Genomic DNA, 21,736 nt, shown 5'->3' on the forward strand with positions numbered 1-21,736 from the left:
CTATTTTCAGCATATTGAGGAACCTCCATGCTGTTTTCCAGAGTGGTTGCACCAGCTTGCATTCCCACCAACAGTGTAGGAGGGTTCCCCTTTCTCCGCATGCTCACCAGCATCTGTCATTTCCTGACTTGTTGATTTAAGCCATTCAGACTGGTGTGAGGTGGTATGTCATTGTGGTTTTGATTTGTATTTCCCTGATACCTAGTGATATGGTGCACTTTTTCATGTGTCTGTTGGCCATCTGGATGTCTTCTTTGCAGAAATGTCTGTTCAGATCCTCTGCCCATTTTTTGATTGGATTATTTGTTCTTTGGGTGTTGAGTTTGCTAAGTTCTTTGTAGATTTTGGACACTAACCTTAATCTGATATGTCGTTTGCAAATATCTTCTCCCATTCTGTCAGTTGTCTTTTGATTTTGTTAACTGTTTCCTTTGCTGTGCAAAAGCTTTTGATCTTGATGAAATCCCAATAGTTCATTTTTGCCCTTGCTTCCCTTGCCTTTGGCAATGTTTCTAGGAAGATGTTGCTGCGGCTGAGGTTGAAGAGGTTGCTGCCTGTGTTCTCCTCAAGGATTTTGATGGATTCCTTTCGCACATTGAGGTCCTTCATCCATTTTGAGTCTATTTTTGTGTGTGGTGTAAGGAAATGGTCCAATTTCATTATTCTGCATGTGGCTGTCAAATTTCCCCAACACCATTTATTGAAGAGGCTGTCTTTTTTCCAATGGACATTCTTTCCTGCTTTGTCGAAAATAAGTTGACTATAGAGATGAGGGTCTATTTCTGGGCCCTCTATTCTGTTACATTGATCTATGTATCTGTTTTTGTGCCAGTACCATGCTGTCTTGATGATGACAGCTTTGAAATAGAACTTGAAGTCCGGAATTGTGATGCCACCAACTTTGGCTTTCTTTTTCAATATTCCTTTGGCTCTTCGAGGTCTTTTCTGGTTCCATACAAATTTTAGGATTATTTGTTCCCTTTCTTTGAAAACGATGGATGGTACTTTGATAGGAAATGCATTAAATGTGTAGATTGCTTTAGGTAGCATAGACATTTTCACAATATTTATTCTTCCAATCCAGTTCTTCTTTAATTTCCCGGTTGACCCATTCATTCTTTAGAAGGATACTGTTTAGTCTCCATGTATTTGGGTTCTTTCCAAACTTCCTTTTGTGGTTGAGTTCTAGCTTTAGAGCATTGTGGTCTGAAAATATGCAGGGAATGATCCCAATCTTTTGATACCGGTTGAGTCCTGATTTAGGACCGAGGATGTGATCTATTCTGGAGAATGTTCCATGTGCACTAGAGAAGAATGTGTATTCTGTTGCTTTGGGATGAAATATTCTGAATATATCTGTGATGTCCATCTGGTCCAGTGTGTCATTTAAGGCCTTTATATCCTTGCTGATCTTTTGCTTGGATGACCTGTCCATTTCAGTGAGGGGAGTGTTAAAGTCCCCTACTATCATTGTATTATTGTTGATGTGTTTCTTTGATTTTGTTATTAATTGGTTTATATAGTTGGCTGCTCCCACATTGGGGGCATAGATATTTAAAATTGTTAAATCTTCTTGTTGGACTGACCCTTTGAGTATGATATAGTGTCCTTCCTCATCTCTTATTATAGTCTTTGGCTTAAAATCTAATTGATCTGATATAAGGATTGCCACTCCTGCTTTCTTCTGATGTCCATTAGCATGGTAAATTCTTTTCCACCCCCTCACTTTAAATCTGGAAGTGTCTTCGGGCTTAAAATAAGTTTCTTGGAGGCAACATATAGATGGGTTTTGTTTTTTTATCCATTCTGATACCCTTTGTCTTTGATTGGGGCATTTAGCCCATTAACATTCAGGGCAACTATTAAGAGATATGAATTTAGTGCCATTGTATTGCCTGTAAGGTGACTATTACTGTATATTGTCTCTGTTCCTTTCTGATCTACCACTTGTAGGCTCTCTCTTTGCTTTGAGGGCCCCTTTCAATATTTCCTGTAGAGCTGGTTTGGTGTTTGCAAATTCTTTCAGTTTTAGTTTTTCCTGGAAGCTTTTAATCTCTCCTTCTATTTTCGATGATAGCCTAGCTGGATATAGTATTCTTGGCTGCATGTTTTTCTTGCTTAGTGCTCTGAAAATAACATGCCAGCTCTTTCTGGCCTGGCAGGTCTCTGTGGATACGTCAGCTGCCAATCTAATATTTTGACCATTGTATGTTACAGACTTCTTTTCCCGGGCTGCTTTCAGGATTGTCACTAAGACTTGTAAATTTTACTATTAGGTGACGGGGTGTGGGCCTATTCTTATTGATTTTGAGGGGCGTTCTCTGCATCTCCTGAATTTTGATGCTCGTTCCCTTTGCCATATTGGGGAAATTCTCCCCAATAATTCTCTCCAGTATACCTTCTGCTCTCTTCTCTCTCTCTTCTTCTTCTGGAATCCCAATTATTCTAATGTTGTTTCGTCTTATGGTGTCACTTATCTCTCGAATTCTCCCCTCGTGGTCCAGTAGCTGTTTCTCCCTCTTTTGCTCAGCTTCTTTATTCTCTGTCATTTGGTCTTCTATATCGCTAATTTTTTCTTCTGCCTCCATTTTTGATTGCACCTCATTAATAGCTTTTTTGATTTCAACTTGGTTAGATTTTAGTTCTTTTATTTCTCCAGAAAGGGCTTTTATATCTCCCGAGAGGGTTTCTCTAATATCTTCCATGCCTTTTTCGAGCCCGGCTAGAGCCTTGAGAATTGTCATTCTGAACTCTAGATCTGACATATTACCAATGTCTGTATTGAGTAGTTCCCTAACCTTTGGTACTGCCGCTTGTTCTTTAATTTGTGGTGAATTTTTCTGCTTTGTTATTTTGTCCAGATAAGAGTATATGAAGGAGCAAGTAAAATACTAAAAGGGTGGCAACAACCCCAGGAAAATATGCTTTAACCAAATCAGAAGAGATACCAAATCGTGAGGGAGGAGAAAGGGGATTAAACAGAGGTTCAAAAAGAAAGAAAGAAAGGAAAAAAAAAAAGAAATAAAAAAAGAAAACGAATAAAGAAAAGTATAAAAAAGAAAAAATATATATATTAGATAAACTAGTTAAAAAACGTTAAAAAAGAAAAGGGTAAAAGTTAAAAAAAATTTAGCTGAAGAAGAGAAAAAAAATGAAAAAGAAAAAAATTAACTGAAAGACTGAAAAATCACATGGAGAAAGCCATGAGTTCCGTGCTTTGCTTTCTTCTCCTCTGGAATTCTGCTGCTCTCCTTGGTGTTTAAACCGCACTCCTTGGTAGGTGAACTTGGTTTTGGCTGGATTTCTTGTTGATCTTCTGGGGGAGGGGCCTGGTGTAGTGATTCTCAAGTGTCTTTGCCCCAGGCGGAATTGCACCGCCTTTACCAGGGCCCGGGCTGAGTAATCCGCTCAGGTTTGCTTTCAGGAGCTGTTGTTCCCTGAGCGCTTTCCTTAAAGTTCCGGAGGACGGGAATGAACATGGAGGCCTCCCAGTCTCTGGCCCAGAGGAGCTTAGAGCTCAGGGCCCCACTCCTCAGTGCACCCTCAGAGAACAGCACCCAGTAACTCCCGTCTGCCTGACCTCCAGCCGCGGTCCGAGCTCACCGAGCCTGCAGCTGGTTCAAGGTAACCCTGAGCTGTGAGCTTACTGTCGGCTCTGTCTCTGTTGCTGGTTTTCCTGTTCCAATACCCACAAGCTCTGCGACACTCAGACACCCCCGATCCTTCTGTGACCCTGTGGGACCTGAGGCCATGCTGACCCCACATGTGCTTCGCCCCGGTTTAGCCTCTGGAGTGATGTCCCTCAGCAGAACAGACTTTTAAAAGTCCTGATTTTGTGCTCCGTTGTTCCGCCGCTTGCCGGGATCCGTCCCTCCCCCAGGGGTCTATCTTCCCGTTGCTTTGGATTCACTTCTCTGCCTGTCCTACCTTTCAAAAAGTGGTTGTTTTTCCTGTTTCTAGAATTGCTGTTCTTCTTCTCTTCGATCTGCTGATGGATTTACAGGTGTTTTCAATCTTTAGATAAGCTATCTAGCTGATCTTCTGCTAGCTGAAGTAGTCTCAGCCTGCTATTTCTCCGCCATCTTGACTCCTCCCCCCTGGAAATCCAAATTCTTGATAAATTACAATTTGTTACACAGTAGGTTTTATATATATATTATGCATAATGGAAATTTGGTGTAAGAAAGTATCTCTTTCTTAATGTCAGTATAGTTAACATAGAATGTTATATTAGTTTCAGGTGTACAATATAGTGATTCAGCAATTCTGTGTTACCCAGTGCTCTTCATGATAAGTGTAGTCTTAATTCCCTTCACCTATTGCCCATTCCCCCAACTCACCTCCACTCTGTGAACCACCAGTTTGTCCTCTGTAGTTTAGTCTTGGTTTTGGCTCTTTTTTTTCTTTGTTCATTTGTTTTATTTCTTAAATTCCATACATGAGTGAAAGCATATGGTATTTGACTTTCTTTGACTGCCTTATTTCACTCAACATTGTAGTTGAGTAGTTCCATCCATGTCATCACAAGAGGAAGACTTTGTTTTTTATGTCTGAGGACTATATATACCACATCTTCTTTATCTTTAATCTATTGATGGATGCTGGGGCTGCTTCCTTATCTTAGCTATTGTAAATAATGGTGTAATAAACATAGGAATGCACATACCTTTTCGATTTAGTGTTTTTTGTATTCTTTGGGTAAATACCCAGTAGTAGAATTAGTAGATCATATGGTAATTCTGTATTTAAGTTTTTGAGGAACCACCATACCATTCTCCACAGTGACTGCACCAGTTTGCATTTCCACCAACAGTGCACAAGGATTCTTTTATCTCTACAACCTCTCTGAAATTTGTTTCTTGAGTTTTTTATTTTAGCCGTTCTGACAGGTGGGAGGTGATATCTCATTGCAGTTTTGATTTGCATTTCCCTGATGATAGGAAAGTGTCTTATCTTGAGCCCAGTCCATGGATTAGCATGGAAGTCTACCCAAGAACTGAATTCTTCTGTGTGCCTCTTGTCAATCTAGAGAGCATTGTGTTCAGGAGCCCAAAATCCAGAATCAGGTAGATTTGGGTTTGAATTCCATCTCTTCCATGTACTAGCTGGGTCACTGGTCATGCTTCTTTGCAGTTTCCTCTTTTTTATATGGGGAACGATTACTGAATCTCTTATAATCCTCAGGATGACACTATAAAATGTTCTAGAACATTAAATATAAAGCAGTAGTGAAAGCCATATCTACAGCAGTGAAGAGCATGAGAGGAGTCAAAGATAAGGTAGAAGCCAAAACCTAAATAAGTAGGGAAATACTGGTGTTGCTACTAGAAATGGAGAGTATATGACAAAGTTTAGAGACAGATGATAAAGGCTAAATGGAGTGGAAAGGTCCTGTAGGAAAGTGAAAATGTTGAATTGAAACTTGGGAAAGAGGTCAGAGCTATATAAGTACTTGGGAAAATCTTTTACAGATATGGCAGATCAAGTTTTTTGTTTTTTTTTTTTTAAAGATTTTATTTATTGGGCGCCTGGGTGGCTCAGTGGGTTAAGCCGCTGCCTTCGGCTCAGGTCATGATCTCAGGGTCCTGGGATCGAGTCCCGCATCGGGCTCTCTGCTCAGCAGGGATCCTGCTTCCTCCTCTCTCTCTGCCTACCTCTCTGCCTACTTGTGATCTCTCTCTGTCAAATAAATAAATAAAAATCTTTAAAAAAATAAAAAAGAAAAAAAGATTTTATTTATTAACAGAGAGAGATCACAAGTAGGCAGAGAGGCAGGCAGAGAGAGAGGAAGGGAAGCAGGCTCCCTGCTGAGCAGAGAGCCCGATGCGAGACTCGATCCCAGGACCCTGAGATCATGACCTGAGCCGAAGGCAGCGGCTTAACCCACTGAGCCACCCAGGCACCCCCGGCAGATGAAGTTTTAAGAATGAATAAAGATTGCTGAGAAAAGGACCTTAGTGGAAGAAAGCAATTCTAAGTGCTATCTCTGAGAAGTACCAACATTAATAAATAATGGGACAAAAATAAGTTAGAGAAAATATGATTGGAGTGGCACACAAAGAATTGGCTGAGAACAGTGTTCTATATAATTATATACATGTACATACTCATTTATCAAGGAAAAATCTTACATTCCTTATCTGCAGAATCATAGAAATTGATGTATAGCTGAATTTTCTAAAGTGTGTTCTAAGGAACATTAGTTTTAGTAGCTGTTAAAAGGTACTTTTATGATCAAACTTTATGAGTAACCCCGTTTTTTAACTGGATTATTTGTTTTTTGTTTTTTGGGTGTGAGTTTTATAAATTCTTAATATATTTTAGAGACTAGCTGTTTATTAGAAATGCCAGTTGCAAATATCTTGCCCATTCTGTAGGTTTTTATTTAGTTTCTTAGTTGTTTCTTTGCTATGCTGAAGCTTTTTGTTTTGATGTAGTTCCAATAGACTATAATTTGCTTTTGTCGCATCAGGAGACATATCTAGACAGATGTTGCTATAGCCAGTGTCAGAGAAATTACTACCTATGTTCTCTTCTAGGGCTTTTATGGAGTCAGATCTCACATTTAACTCTTAATCCATTTTGAATTTATTTCTGTGTATGGTTTAGAAAAGTGGTCTAGTTTCATTCTTTCACATATTGCTGTCAAGTTTTCTCAACACCATTTGTTGAAGAGGCTGTCTTTTTCAAAAACATCATGCTTTGTTGAAGATTCATTGATCATATGATTGTGGGCTTATTTCTGGGATTATTCTATTCCATTGTTCTATGTGTCTGTTTTTATGCCAGTGCCATACTGTTCTGATCACTACAGCTTTGTAATATAACCTGAAGTCCAGAATTGGACTTTGCTTTGCTTTGCTTTTTTAAGGTTGCTTTGGCTATCTGGAGTCTTTTGTGGTTCCATACAAATTTTAAGATCACTGAAGTTCTATGAAAAATGCTTTTGGTATTTTGATGGAATTGCATTAAATGTATAATTTGCTGTGGATAGTATAGGCATTTTAACAATATCAGTTCTTCAGATCCAATGGAAGAGAGAGCATGGATTCTCTTTCTGTTTCTTTGCATCAACCTGAATTTCTTTCATTGGTGTGTTACAGTTTCAATATACAGGTCTTCTTCACCTTTTTGGTTAGGTTTATTCCGAGGTATCTCCTTATTTTTCATGCTATTGTAAGTGGGATTGTTTTCTTAATTTTACTTTCTATTACTTTGTTATTGGTGCACAGAAATGCAATAGATTTTGTGTTGATTTTGTATCTTATGAATTTACTGAATTCGTTTTATCAATTCTAGAAGTTTTTGGTGGAGCCTTTTGGGTTTTCTATCTAGAGTATGACATCTACAAATAGCCAAAGTTTATTTCTTCCTTACCAATTTGGATGCCTTTTATTTCTTTTTGTTGTGTGATTGCTGTGGCTACAGCTTGGGAGTACCATGTTAAATAAAAGCAGTGAGAGAAGACATCCTTTTCTTATTCTTGACATTAGGGGAAAAGCCTTCAATTTTTCCTCACTTAGGATGACTGCAGGTGCTTCATATCAGGCCTTTATTATTTTGAGGTATGTTCCCTCTAACCCTACTTTGTTGAGAGTTTTTATCATGAATTGCACTTTAGTTCAAATGCTTTTTCTGCAGATATTGAAAGGTTCTTATCCTTTCTCTTATTGATGTGATGTATTACATTGATTTGTCAATAATTAACCACTTTTCATCCCAATAATAAATCCCACTTAACATTGATGAATGATTTTTGTTGGATGTGGTTTACCAGCATTTTGTTGAGGATTTTTGCATGTATGTTCATCAGAGATATTGGACTGAAGTTCTCTTTTTTTATTGTGTCTTTATCTGGTTTTGGTATGAGGGTAATGCTGTCCTCATAGAATGAATATGGAAGTTTTCTTTCCTCTTGTTTTTCTTGGGAGCATTTGAGAAAATAGGTATTAACTCTTCCATTAATGTTGGTAGAATTCAGCAGTGAAGCTTGGGTCCTAGACTTTTGTTTATTGGGAGTTTATTGATTACTGATTCAGTTACATAGCTCGTAATAGATTTGGTCAAATTTTCTTTCTCCTGCTTTAGTTCTGATAGGTAATATGTGTCTAGGAATTTATCCATTTCTTCTAGGTTGTCCAATGTGTTGACATAATAGTTTTTCATAATTTTCTCTTATAGTTGTTTGTATTTCTCTCATGTTGGTTATTATTTCTCCTCTTTCATTTCTGGTTTTGTTTGAGCCCTCTCATCCTCTTTCTCTCTTTTGATTATTTTGGATAGAGTTTCATCAATTCTTTGATTATTTGGAAGAACCAGCTTCTTCTTCATTGATCTGTTCTGTTGGCTTTTTTTTAAGTTGCTATATCATTTATTTCTGCCATAATCTTTATTATGTCCTTCCTTCTGATTGTTCTGGGTTTAGTTTATTGTTTTTTTTTCTCTACCCAATTAGGTATAAGATTAGGTTTTTTATTTGAGATTTCTCTTGCTTTTTGAGATAGACTGTATTACTATAAATTTCTCTCTTAGAACTGCTTTTGCTGCATTCCAGTGATTGTATATCATTATGCTTTTATTTCTGTTTTTCTCCACCTAATTTTTAATTTTTTTCTGATTTCATGGTTGACCCATTCATTGTTTAATAGCATGATAATTAACCTCCATGTATTTGTGCTCTCTGGAGATTTTTTTTCTTGTAGTTGATATCTAATTTCATAGCATTATAATTAAATTTCTTGACACTTGCTTTTTGGCCTAATATGTGGTCTATCTTGAGAATGTTCCATGTACACTTGAAAAGAATGTGTTCTGTTGTTTTAGGATGGAATATTCTGAATATATCTTTTATATCCATCTGGTCCAGTTTGTCCTCCAAAGCCACTGTTGCCTTGTTTGCTTTCTGTTTCTATGATCTGTCCATTGATGTAAATGTAGAGTTAAAAATCCTCTGCTATTATATCAATATTGATTTGTTTCTTCATGTTTGTTATTAACTATCTTATGTATATTATGTATAGTATTTACAATTGTTATATCTTATTGTTGGATTGTCCTCTTATGATTGTCTTTGTTTTGAAGTCTGCTTTGTCCGATTTAAGTATTGCTACCCCAGTTTTCTTTTGACATCTATTTGCATGATAAGTGTTTTTCCATCCCCTTACTTTCAATTTGCAGGTGGCTTTAAAAATGAGTCTCTTACAGGGCATATAAATGGGTCATGTATTTTTGTCTATTCCACGACCCTTTATCTTTTGATTGGAGCATTCACCCCATTTACATTCAGAGTAATATCAATAAGATATGTATTTATTGCTGTTTTGTTACTTGATTTGTGTTTGTTTTCTACTTCTCCTCAGACTCTTTCTTCTGTTGCTCTCTACTCTCATGATTTTCTGACTTTCTTTACTGGTGTTCTTGGATTTCTTTCTTTTCATTTTTGATTTGTGGTTAACATGGGGTTTATATATAACATGTGAATATAGCTGTCTATGTTAAGTTGATGATCACTTAAATTTGAACCCATTCTTTACTCTCCCCCCTACCTATGTTTTAGATATATGGTGTAATACTTCATACCCACTTGATGCCCTTTGACTGACTTTTACATTTATACTTATTGTTACTGTTTTTCCTTCTTTTCTTACTCCTACTTTCAGTCTTTCTTTTCCAATCAAAGAGTCCTTTTTAACATTTCAGTAGGGCTGGTTTGGTGGTCATGAACTCCTTTACCTTTTGTTTGAGAAACTGTTTATCTCTCCTTCTGTTCTGCATGATACCCTTTCTGGAAAGAGTGTTCCTGGCTGCAGAGTTTTTCCTTTGAACATATCATGCCACTGTCTTCTGGCCTGCCAAGTTTCTGCTGAAAAACCCACTAATAGTCTTATGGGGTTTCCCTTCTATATAACTGTTTTCTTTTCTCTTGTTGATTTTAAAATTTTCTCTTTATCACTACTTTTTGTCAGTTGATTACTCTGTGTCTTGGTGTGGACCTCCATAGACTGATTTTGTTGAGGGATCTCTGTGCCTACTAGATATTGATAGTTCCTTCCCCAGATTCAGGAAGTTGTCAACTATTTCATCAGGTAAGTTTTCTGATCCCCTTTCTCTTCTGGGATCCATATAATGAGAATGTTATTATGCTTGATGGAGTAACTGAGTTTCCTAAAACTATTCTCATTTTGCATATTTTTTTCTCTCAGTTTTTCAGCTCCATTACTTTCCATTCTGTTCTCCAGGTTGCTGATTCATTCCTCTGATTCCTTTAGCCCACTATTTATTTCATCTAGTGTATTTTTAATTTCATTTATTGTGTTTTTCATCTCTGATGTGTTCTTTTTCATGTTCTTTATTTCTTTGATAAGGTTCTCACTGTTGTCTTCCACTCTTGTCAAGTCCAGTGAGTATCTTTTTGATCATTAAATTCCTTATCAGGCAGGCATATTATTTATATCCATTTTGCTTAGGTCTCTTGCTATGGTTTTGTCCTGTTCTTTCATTTGGGACATGTTCCTCTGTCTCCTTATTTTGTCTAACTCTTGTGTTTCTCTGTGTTAGGAAAGTCAGCTACATCTTCTTCTCTTAGAGGTAATGGCCTTATGAAGAAGTTTTATATTGCCCCAATGTGCAGTGACCCCTCTTCACCAGAAACTGGTACTTCACAGGTGTTTCCTATATGTTTTGTGCAACTTGTTATTATGTCTTGGCTTCTTTTTCCTTTAGTCCAGTCATGTGCAATGGCTTTCTTTGCCTATTGTAGGCAGTATTTAGCCCCTTTGGGGCTGCCTTGGGCTTGAATTGAGTCAGATCAGGCATTTTCCAGAGGTGGAGTGGGACCAAACTGCAGTGTATTTTCCCGGTGTTGTTTAGTGAGAAGGTTTTATTGGTAGGTATGGCCTGCAGTCAAACCAACTATCTGTTGGCAGCCCACTGCTGGGGCTGCCATCTAACTGGTGTGTGTGGTTATCTTCCCCTCACCCCAGAAAAGGAGTCACTTTGGAGTGACTGGCCTCTGTTGGAGCTGCTTGCATATTATCAGTGGCTTTGGATGGGCTATGGTCAGGGGCATATTGAAGGGGACATCATGCTGCTGCTGGGACCAGCTGGTGTGGGGCATGCAGTTTTAGCATAGTGAGCACTAGTCTGCTTTTGAAATGAGACCTTTCATCAAAGCTACAAGAACTGGGTAGTCTGGGCAAATCTGCACAGTGTTTGTGGGAGGGATGCATAATTTTAACAAAGAATGCATTGGTCTTCTGTTGGACCACCTCTGCTGCCATGAGGACCAAGGCCCCACAGAGTAGTTGGGTTGGAAGACACAGTGTTGTTAAGGTTGTTCCAGTCTCCTGAGAAAGTAGACTCACAGCTCTGGGACTGAGGAAGATGTGACTAGAAAGGGTCAATTTGTAAAAGTGTAGGGACTGTGCTTGGTGTGAGCAAGTTAGGTAGTGAGTGCAGGCACTGTGTTGGTTCCCACAAGTGGTTCTGTGTTTCTGCTGAGCAGTAAGGAAGGAGATGGTGCCAGCCAACTCCTTTGTTTCTTCAGTAGTAGTAGTTTCTTACTCTAACACTCCTGGACAGGCTCTGAGATTAGTAAGTAACTCTCCCTCCCTTTTGCCTCAGGTGTTTTTCACCTGATAGTTTTACATGGTATCTCCTTGAGCTATTCCTTGTGCTGTCTCTTTAGGTGGGGAAACTCAACTTCCTATCACCCTCCAGGGTCACCTAGATTCAAGCCTGCTGACTTTTAAAACTCTATAGATTTTAAGTACAACTATTGTAAGAACTCCAAATATTCAGCCCCTCTCCTTTCACAGCCAAATGTTATGGGGATTTATTTTCCCCAAGGGAGTTCCTTGGTGTGATAGTTTAATTCTACCCTTCCTCCAGTCTGGCTTTCTCCCCACCTTGGAGGCTAGAGTCTTTTAGGTCCTCACCACATCTACACCTTTTCTACCACCTTTGATGTGGCATTTTCTGTACATCTGGTTGTAGAGTTTGGTCTTCTAGTCTTTGGGTCGTCTTCTGGATTATTTATGCTGAATATAACTGTTACCTGGTTGTATTTGTGGGATGAGGTGAGCTTATGGTCTTCCTGCTCTGCCGTCTTCCCAGGCTCCCTACAGCAATTCTCTTTTAAAACTTCCAGGTAACCACCCAAATTTTATATTATTACTGTTGAGAGAACTGAGGCAAATAAAAGTTGCAATATGTTGTACAGTGTTTGTAGATACCACAAATATATTTAGTGTTAAAAAAAAAATTGAGTGTATCAGAAAAAAAGGTTGGGGAAGTTGGCATTAAGAGTTTTTTGGTACAGAAAGAAGTAACCAAGGGAAGATTAATAAAACTATTTTGTGTGAAACATTGGATAATAAGTTCTCCATTTTGGGTGTTCATACTAATGAATGTTTGCTAAGTATGTATTGTGCCTCATTAAAATAATAGACTAGAATAAGAAGATTCTTACCATCATTACAATTAGATTATTGCTTTCCTCACATTCCTAACATGAAGAATGCTACATCATATTTTTAGTAAAATAGCAATTCTAATATTTATGTTACATGGAATTGACAAATTTAGAAGGTAATCTACATGAACATTAAATAAGGGTAAGACTGAATATATAGATGGATATGTAAAGAATATTATTAATTTGATTATTCTAATGTAAATTCAGTGAGAATACATTGAATATAAGATAAAGAAGAAAAACTAGAAATAAGATAGTTATGAAAAAGTCATCAATTTGAAAGGAGATTTTTGAGCTGAAGAATTAATATCACTTAAAAATTTCTCAGTAAATATGATACTGAATGTGGTTCAGTCTCCCTGATTTTGGGGTTTAAAGGAGGAAAAACCAGGATATAGAATTAGGGAAAATTCTCTTATAGCTCTCTAAAGTATAATTTATTAATCCAAATCATATCTCACAATGTTTAATCTGTGAAGACCTGTTTTTCTCTGTCATTTCAAGTATGCTGAACTCAGATAGGGGAAACTAGAAGAATTTGCTGTTCAGTTCTTAGCTTTAAAGGGCAAGTTAAAAACAAAAATGTCTGCTTTCTGTTTAAGTAGCATCTCTCTCAATGCTGAGGAGATGGATACTTAGAATATTTAAGGATTTATTGTCATAACAGTTTTAATATCCATTAAGATGATGATGAAAGTGATGTAATTTACAAATACTGTTATCTTCGCTTTACATTATCTTTAATTTCAGAATATGCAGAACAGACAGTTGGTGAGCAGATGGAATGTGATTATAATGTTAGTATCCTACTTGTACCAGAGCAATTTTAGAATCACTGAGGTGCAAAGAATTATGGAAGCTGGTCTATAAGGAAATTATTTTTCCTAATATGTTGGTGATTTAGAATTTTATGCCATTTATATTAATCGCTAACCTTTTGATTTTTGTTAATGATATGAGGAAAATATTATAATGAATATAATTTCTAAGTGAAGCATATTATGCATGCAGCAGCTAATATAGTGCTTTGAATATTGTAGGCAATAGTCTGGTTTTCATTAAGCATTTTGTATGTGTACATTTTAATATACATGCATACATACATTTTTGGGGATTTAGCAAATTTAACCAGATCAGTAGTGTTAAAAGAAGTTATTTTAAGTTGCCCATTAAAAATTTCATAGTAGATCTTTTGGAAACACCTTGTTTGACCCTAGTAAACTTCCAACAACTTTTTAAAAAACATCTTATCATTTATACTTAGTTTGAAAAGCATGCTGCAATCTGTACATATAGCTAATTTACCAGCCTGCATCTTCCTCACATCTGGCAGTATTCTTATTGGTGTTAAAGGACTAAAGAAGGAGCTTGATATTTTTAATAGAAAGGTTGGCTCTTTATAGTTCAGATGTCTGTGTCCGAATAAGATATTTTTAGAAAATAAAAATATTTTTCCTGGTTTAACTGAATTTTTAAATTTACATATCTTTTTTATTTAAACTGTCGGTAAATGACAAAGACAGATTCATTTTAAACTGATTCTGCTTTGTGCCATTATACCATCTGGTATCATAGAAATTTCTTGACATGTCAGCAAATTTTTAAAATAAGTTTATTATTTATTTTCCAAAAATTACCTGATCACAATATTCAGTTAACATTTAACTTAGTATTTAATTTTTTTAAAAGATTTTATTTATTTATTCGACAGAGAGATCACAAGTAGATAAAGAGGTAGGCAGAGAGAGAGGGGGAAGCAGGCTCCCTGCTGAGCAGAGAGCCCCATGTGGGGCTCCATCCCAGAACCCTGAGATCGTGACCTGAGCTGAAGGCAGAGGCTTAACCCATTGAGCCACCCAGTCACCCCTAAGGTATAATCTATATACCATAATATTCACTCATTTAATTGCACAATTTCATGATTTTATGTATACTTATATATAACAATCACCTGAATTTATCACCCCCTTGTTAACCACTTCATAAAGATTCCTTGTACATGTCATTCAGTATATTTGCTGTGAACTCTTCCCTCCTCTCTGGTCCTGCACTGTCTTGTGCACAACTCTATTGAGGTTTATAATAAAATGTATAACCCATTGTTATATGTATCTATTTCCCCTGCTGGACTATTCATCCCTCAATGCTCTTAGTCATTTGGATAGCCCATTCCCTACCACACTGCCAGTTAGAAGCTCCTTTTAATTTATTACTGAGCTGGTACTCACTCCCTCTTAGAGACCAAAAGGGACTTGGCCTCTTGCTGTCTACCATGCTTCACAGTGCCAGTTAGAAGTGCCTTTTAATTTATTACTGAGCTGGTACTCACTCCCTCTTAGAGACCAAAAGGGACTTGGCCTCTTGCTGTCTACCATGCTTCACAGACATTCCTGTGCATGATGTGGTAACTTTAAAAAAAAAATTTTTTTAAGATTTTATTCATTTATCATTCATTTTAGTCAGAGAGACAGAGAGAATGTGAGCAGGGAGAAGAACATAGGGGGAAAGTATCCCAAGCAGACTCTGCACTGATCATAGAGCCCAATGTGGAGGCTGTTCTCATGACCCTGAGATCATGACCTGAGCCAGAACCAAGGGTTGGACTCCTCCCTAACTGATTGAGCCACCCAGGCAACCCAAATAGACACCACATCCAAGAGGCCCATTGATCCCCAAATAGGTTGAAGCCAAATAGGGCTACACTGAAACATATTGTTATGAAATTGTCAAAAGTAAAGATAAAAAACGAATTTTAAAAGCAACAAGAGAAAAAGGAGAAGGATATAAAAGGGAGCCCTCATAAAAGCGTAGGTAACTATCCCAACAGAAAATTTTCAGGCCAGGGGAGAATGGCATAACACATTCAAAATATTGAAATAAAAAACTGTCAACCAAGAACACTATATCCAAAGAAGCTGTCCTTCAGAAATGGAGGAGAGATAAAAAAAACATTCTGAAATAAAAAAAAAACAAGAGAATTTATTACCACTAGACTTGCCTTAGAAGAAATTCTAAGGGGGTTTATTTAAGTGGAAATAAAGGGACACTAATTAACATCATAAAAACATATAAGAGGGGTGCCTGGGTGGCTCAGTCAGTTAAACGTATGCCTTTGGCTCAGGTCATGATCCTGGGGTTCTTGGATCAAGCCCCACATCAGGCTTCCTGCTCCATGATGAACCTGCTTCTCTCACTCCCTCTGCCTGCTTCTCTGCAGGGATATATATCCTGCAGGATATATGAGCTATACATAAAATATCTTAGAATTATAACACACATAAAAAATATACATAAAATATCTTAGAGTTATAACACACTAATTTAAACTAATAACATCAATAAAATTCCTAAGTTTTATACTTTTCCTTCTCTTTTTCCACATATTTTAAATTACTGATGCTATAATTTATATATTCTATAATTGATAGCAGGTTTTATATACATAAAATATATAAATATATATGTATATGTATATACATATATATTTTATGTATATATTTGTATACATAAAATATACAAATATATCAAGTATATATTTTAATATATATTATATACACATATATATATGTATATATATATATATAAAAGAAAGTAGTGTAAAACTCACTAGAATGGTAAATTTATAGTCAAAGTTTGATTCTGAAATAGGGTAATAGTGGTGATTAATTCACTTACAACTCTCATTACTTAAACTTAAAAAAAAACCTAAAAAATAGCAAAAAAAAATACTTAACTGCTAAAAAAATACTTATTCTGCTATTAATTACAGAATATAAGAATATGTAAATTATAGCATCAGTAATTTAAAATATGTGGAAGAAGAGAAGGAAAAGTATAAAACTTGGGAATTTTATTGACGTTATTAGTTTAAATTAGTGTGTTATAATTCTAAGATATTTTATGTATAGCTCATGGTAACCACAAAAGAAATACCTATATAAGTACACAAAAGAACATGGTAAAACAAAGCATGCTGATAACCAGAAGACATCAAGACACATAACAACCAGAAAACAATTAACAAAGGCAGTTGTTAAGTTCTTAGCAATAACTACTCTAAAAATAAATGGATTAAATTTGTCAGCAAAAAAATATGGAATGGCTGATAGATTTAAAAACCAAGCAAAACAAAAAAGGTTCAGCTATATGCTGCCTACAAGAGACTCACTTGGCCATTAAGACAAGCAGACCAAGAGTAAAAGGATGGAAAAAGATATTTGAAGTAAATGGTAACCAAAAACAGAACAACAGAGATAGCTATACTTACATCAGACTAAGAAGACTTTAAACTAAAATGATAAAAAGAGGTAAGGCCATTATGTTATGATAAAGGGGCTGATGCATCAAGAAGATATAACTTGTAAGTATATATGTGACCAACATGGATCACATAAATATATAAAGCAAAAATTAACAGAACTAAAAGAAGAAATAAACACTGATACAGTGACAGTTAAGGACTTTAATACCCCAATGGATTCAGAGAATCAATAAGGAAACAGCAAATTTAAATAACATTTTAGATTAAGTGGACCTAAAAGACATATACAGAACATTGTTTCCTAAATAGCAGAATATGTTTGTATCAAGTGCACATGTAACATTTTCTAGGATAGATTATGTATTAGGTAACAGAACAAGCCTTAGTGAATTCAAGATTAAAATCATACCAGATATCTTTTCTGAGCACAATGATATGAAACTAGAAGTCCATAACAAGAGGAAAACTGGAAATCCACAAGTATGTAGAAATTGAATTTATTTAACACTCTTTCGAATAACCAATGAATCAAGGAAATTAAATATTTTCTTGAGACAAACTAAAATATACAACATACCAAAACATATGGGATACAGCAAAAGAAGTTCTAGTAAGAGAGTCAATAGCAATAAACACCTATTTTAAGAAGCAAGAAAAATCACAAATAAACAACCTAACACTGTACCCTTAGGAACTAGAAAAAGAACAGAGCCTAAAGTTAACAGAAGGAAGGAAATAGTAAAGATTAGAGCAGAAACATTAAATAGGAAAAGGAATAAAAAGAAATAAATGAAAAAGGAAAACAGAAAAGATTAACCAAACCAAGAGTTTCTTTTTTGAAAAGATTAACAAAATTGACAAACCTTTACCAAGACCAGCCAAGAAAAAGGAAACGCAAGTCAGCAAAATTATAAATGAAATAGGAGATACTATAGCTGGTATACAGAAATACAAAGAATCATAAAAAGCTACTATGAACAATTAAATACCAACAGGCGGGACAATCTAGAAAAAAAAAAAAAAAACCCGAAAACTTCTTAGAAATACACAAAAAAACCTTTGATGAATCAGGAAGAAGTAGAAAGTCTGAATAAGTCAATTAGTAAAGAGATTGAATCAGTAATCAAAAATCTCCTGACAAATAAAAGCCCAGGACCATATGGCTTTATTGGTAAATTTTACCTAACATTTAAAGAATTAATGACAGTCCTTCTCAAACTCTACTGTAAAATTAAAAAAGAGGGGACACTCACAAATTTATTTTACAAGGCCAGTATCATCCTGATACCAAAGCCAGAAAAATATTAGAAAACTGCAGACCAATATTCTTGATGAATATAGATTCAAAAGTTCTCAATAAAATAGTGACAAACCAAATTTAGCAGCACATTAAGAAGATCATTCACTGGGGCGCCTGGGTAACTTTAGTGGGTTAAAGCCTCTGCCTTCTGCTCAGATCATGATCTCACAGTCCTGGGATCGAGCCCCGCATCGGGCTCTCTGCTTTATGGGAAGCCTGCTTCCCTCTCTCTCTCTGCCTGCCTTTCTGCCTACTTGTGATCTCTGTCTGTCAAATAAATAAATAAAATCTTAAAAAAAAAAAGATAATTTACTGTGATCAAGTAGGATTTATATTTGGATGTAAAGATGGTTTAATATATGCAAATCCATCAATAGAATTAATAGAATCAAAGAAAAAAATCATATGACCATTTTGGTAGATCCATAAAAAGTATTTGATGAAATTCAACATTCATGATAAAAACACTTAACCAATTAGATATAGAAGCAACATGCCTCTACATGATAAAGGACATAGACGATAAGTCCATAACTAATATCATATCAGTGGTGAAATGTTGAAAGCTTTTCTGTATAATCAGGAGTAAGACAAAGGTGCCCACTCTGACCACTTCTATTTAAGTAGTACTGGAAACCCTTGCCAGAACAGTCAGGCAAGAAGGAGAAATAAAAGGCATCAGAATTAGGAAGATGTAAAATTATGTCTGTTTGCAGATGACTTGATTTTACATATAAAAAATCCTAAGGAATAAAAAAAAACTATTAGGCCTAATCAACAAATTCAGTAAAGTTGCAGGATACAAAGTTAGCATATAAAAGAATTATCTGAAAAAAGAATTAAAGAAAATGATCCTATTACTATAGCATTAAGAACAATAAAATACTTTGGAGTAGACTTAACCAAGGAGGTGAAAGATCATTACTCTGAAAACTGCAAGACATGAATGAAAGCAATTGAAGAGGGCACAAATAGAAAAGTATTCTATGTTCATGGATTGGAAGAAATAATGTTGTTTGAATGTCCATATTACCAAAAGCCTTCAGTAGATTCAGTAATCCTAATTAAAATTCCAATTGCATATTTTGCAGAAGTAGGAAAAACATTCCTAAAATTTATATGTAATAACCAAATAGCCAAAGCAATACTGAGAAAGAACTAAGCAGGAGGCACACACTTCCTGATTTCAAGCTATACTAGTAAATCTTTAGTAGTCAAAACAGTATGATACTGGCATAAAAACAGAGATCAGTGCAACAGAACTGACAGCCCAGAAATAAACCCTAGCATATATGGTCAACCTAATATTAGATAAGGGAATCAATAATTCCCAATGGAGAAAAGACAGTCTCAAATAAATGGTTCTGGGAGAATTGGATATTCATGTTTAAAAAAATGAATTTTTTTTTTTAAAGATTTTATTTATTTATTTGACAGACAGAGATCACAAGTAGGCAGAGAGGCAGGCAGAGAGAGGAGGAAGCAGGCTCCCTGCTGAGCAGAGAGCCGGACATGGGGCTCGATCCCAGGACCCTGAGATCATGACCTGAGCCGAAAGCAGAGGCTTTAACCCACTGAGCCACCCAGGTGCCCCCCAAAAATGAATTTTTTTAAATTTTTAATATTATCGTTTTATTTCCACCACTCATGAAAACTAAGTTGGTATGGATTGAAGACTTGAATGTTAGATCTGAAACCATGAAACCACCAGAAGAAGCAAGCATAAGACTAAAGATCCTTGGCATGGATCTTACCAATGATTTTTTTTTTTTCCTTTTTGACACCAAAAGCACCAGCAACAAAATAAAAAATAAACAAGTGGAACTGCATCAAACTGGAAAGCTTCTGCAAAGCAAAAGAAACAAGTGAAAGGGTAACCTGCAGAATGAGAAAAATGTTTCAAGCCATGTTTCTGATTAGAGGCTAACAGCCAAAATATATAAAGGACTCTACAACTCAATAACCAGAAAACTGCCAAAATAAACCAAAACAACAACAACAACAAACTTAATTAAAATGGGCAAAAGACCTGAATAGACATTTTTCCAAAGATACACAAAACACCAACAGGTACATGAAAAATGCTGATCACTAGTCATTATGGAAATAGAAATCAAACCACTTTGAGATATAACTTCATTCCTCTTAGGATAGCCATGATAAAAGACAAAAAATAAGAAATGCTGGCAAGAATGTGGTAAAAAGGGAATCCTTACACACTGTTAGTGGAATTGTAAACTGGCACAGCCAATCTGGAAAACAGTATGGAGGATCCTCAAAAAATGGAAAATAGAACTGTTACATAATTCAGCAGTTTCACTTCTGGAAATATATACAAAGTAAAAAGACTAACTTGAAAAGATATCAGCACCCCACCCCCATGTTTGCTGCAGCTTTATTTGCAATACACAAGAAGTAGAAAGTAACCTAAGTGTTCATCAATAAATGAATAGAAAGAAACTGTGATACACATAAATAATGGAATATTATTCAGCCATTTAAAAAAAACGAGGAAATCATGCCATTTGTGACATGGATGGACCTTGAAGGCAATTATGCCAAGTGAAATAAGTCAGAGAATAAAACAAATACTATATGATTTCATTCGTATGTTGAATCTTTAAAAAAAAAAAAAATCAAACTCAGAAAAGAGATCAGATTTGTAGTTACCAGCCAGAGGTGAGGGTGGGGGTGGGTGGGTGGAAGGGAATTGGAGATTGGTGGTCAAAGATAAAAACTTACAGTTATAAGATAAGTAAGTATTTAGGGATTTAATATATTGCATAATGAGTGTAGTTAACCCTGCTATATGATGTATGTGAAAATTGTTAGAAGAGTAAATCCTGGGGTGTCTGGGTGGCTCAGTTAGTTAAACATCTGCCTTGGGTTCAGGTCATGATCCCAGGGCTATGGGATCGAGCCCTGCTTTGGGCTCCCTGTTAAGTGAAAAGTCTGCTTCTTCCTCCCCCATCTCCTGCTTGTGTTGCTTGTGTTGTGTCTCTGTCTCTGTCAAATAAATAAAATCTTTAAAAAAAAAAAAAGTAAATACTAAGTTCTCAGAAAAAAATTATTTTATTTTCCTTTTTTTTAAAAATAATTTTTTTTTTTTTTTTTTTTTTTTTTTTTTTTTTTTTTTTTTTTTTTAAAGATTTTATTTCTTTATTTGACAGAGAGAAATCATAAGTAGATGGAGAGGCAGGCAGAGAGAGAGAGAGGAGGAAGCAGGCTCCCTGCCAAGCAGAGAGCCCGATGCGGGACCCGATCCCAGGACCCCGAGATCATGACCTGAGCCGAAGCTTTCTCTTTTTATAAGATGATGGTTGCTAACTTAAGCTTGTGGTTATCATCTTAAACTATATGTAAGCCAAATTATTACGCTATATTTCTTGAACTTACGCAGTGATATATGTCAGTTATATTTCAGTAAAACATAGGGAAAACAGTAAAGGAGAAGTATGTTTTCATACGAATATTGAGGAAATTTTCCAGTAGAACTGCCTTATAAGAATTGTTAAGAGAAGTTCTTGAGGGAGAAGGAAAATGATATAGGTCAGAATCTCAGCTCTACATAAAGAAAGGAAGTGTATCATAGGAGGAATAAGTCAATGTGAAGTTTTTTGTTTTGTTTTGTTTTTTTGCTTATTTATTTGACAGACAGAGATTACAAGTAGGCAGAGAGAGGGGGGAGCAGGCTCCTCGC

The 21,736-nt window shown here is 35.9% G+C and overlaps 1 protein-coding gene across 7 annotated transcripts in view; it reads left to right on the plus strand.

Moving 5' to 3' along the window:
* Positions 1–21,736, plus strand: part of PSD3 (pleckstrin and Sec7 domain containing 3) — a 736,339-nt gene that overhangs the window by 538,242 nt on the left and 176,361 nt on the right. The gene's annotated exons all lie outside the window — the stretch shown is intronic.

The sequence above is a fragment of the Mustela nigripes genome, chromosome 18 (genome assembly GCF_022355385.1).
Source record: "Mustela nigripes isolate SB6536 chromosome 18, MUSNIG.SB6536, whole genome shotgun sequence".
NCBI classification, from domain to species: Eukaryota; Metazoa; Chordata; class Mammalia; order Carnivora; family Mustelidae; genus Mustela; species Mustela nigripes.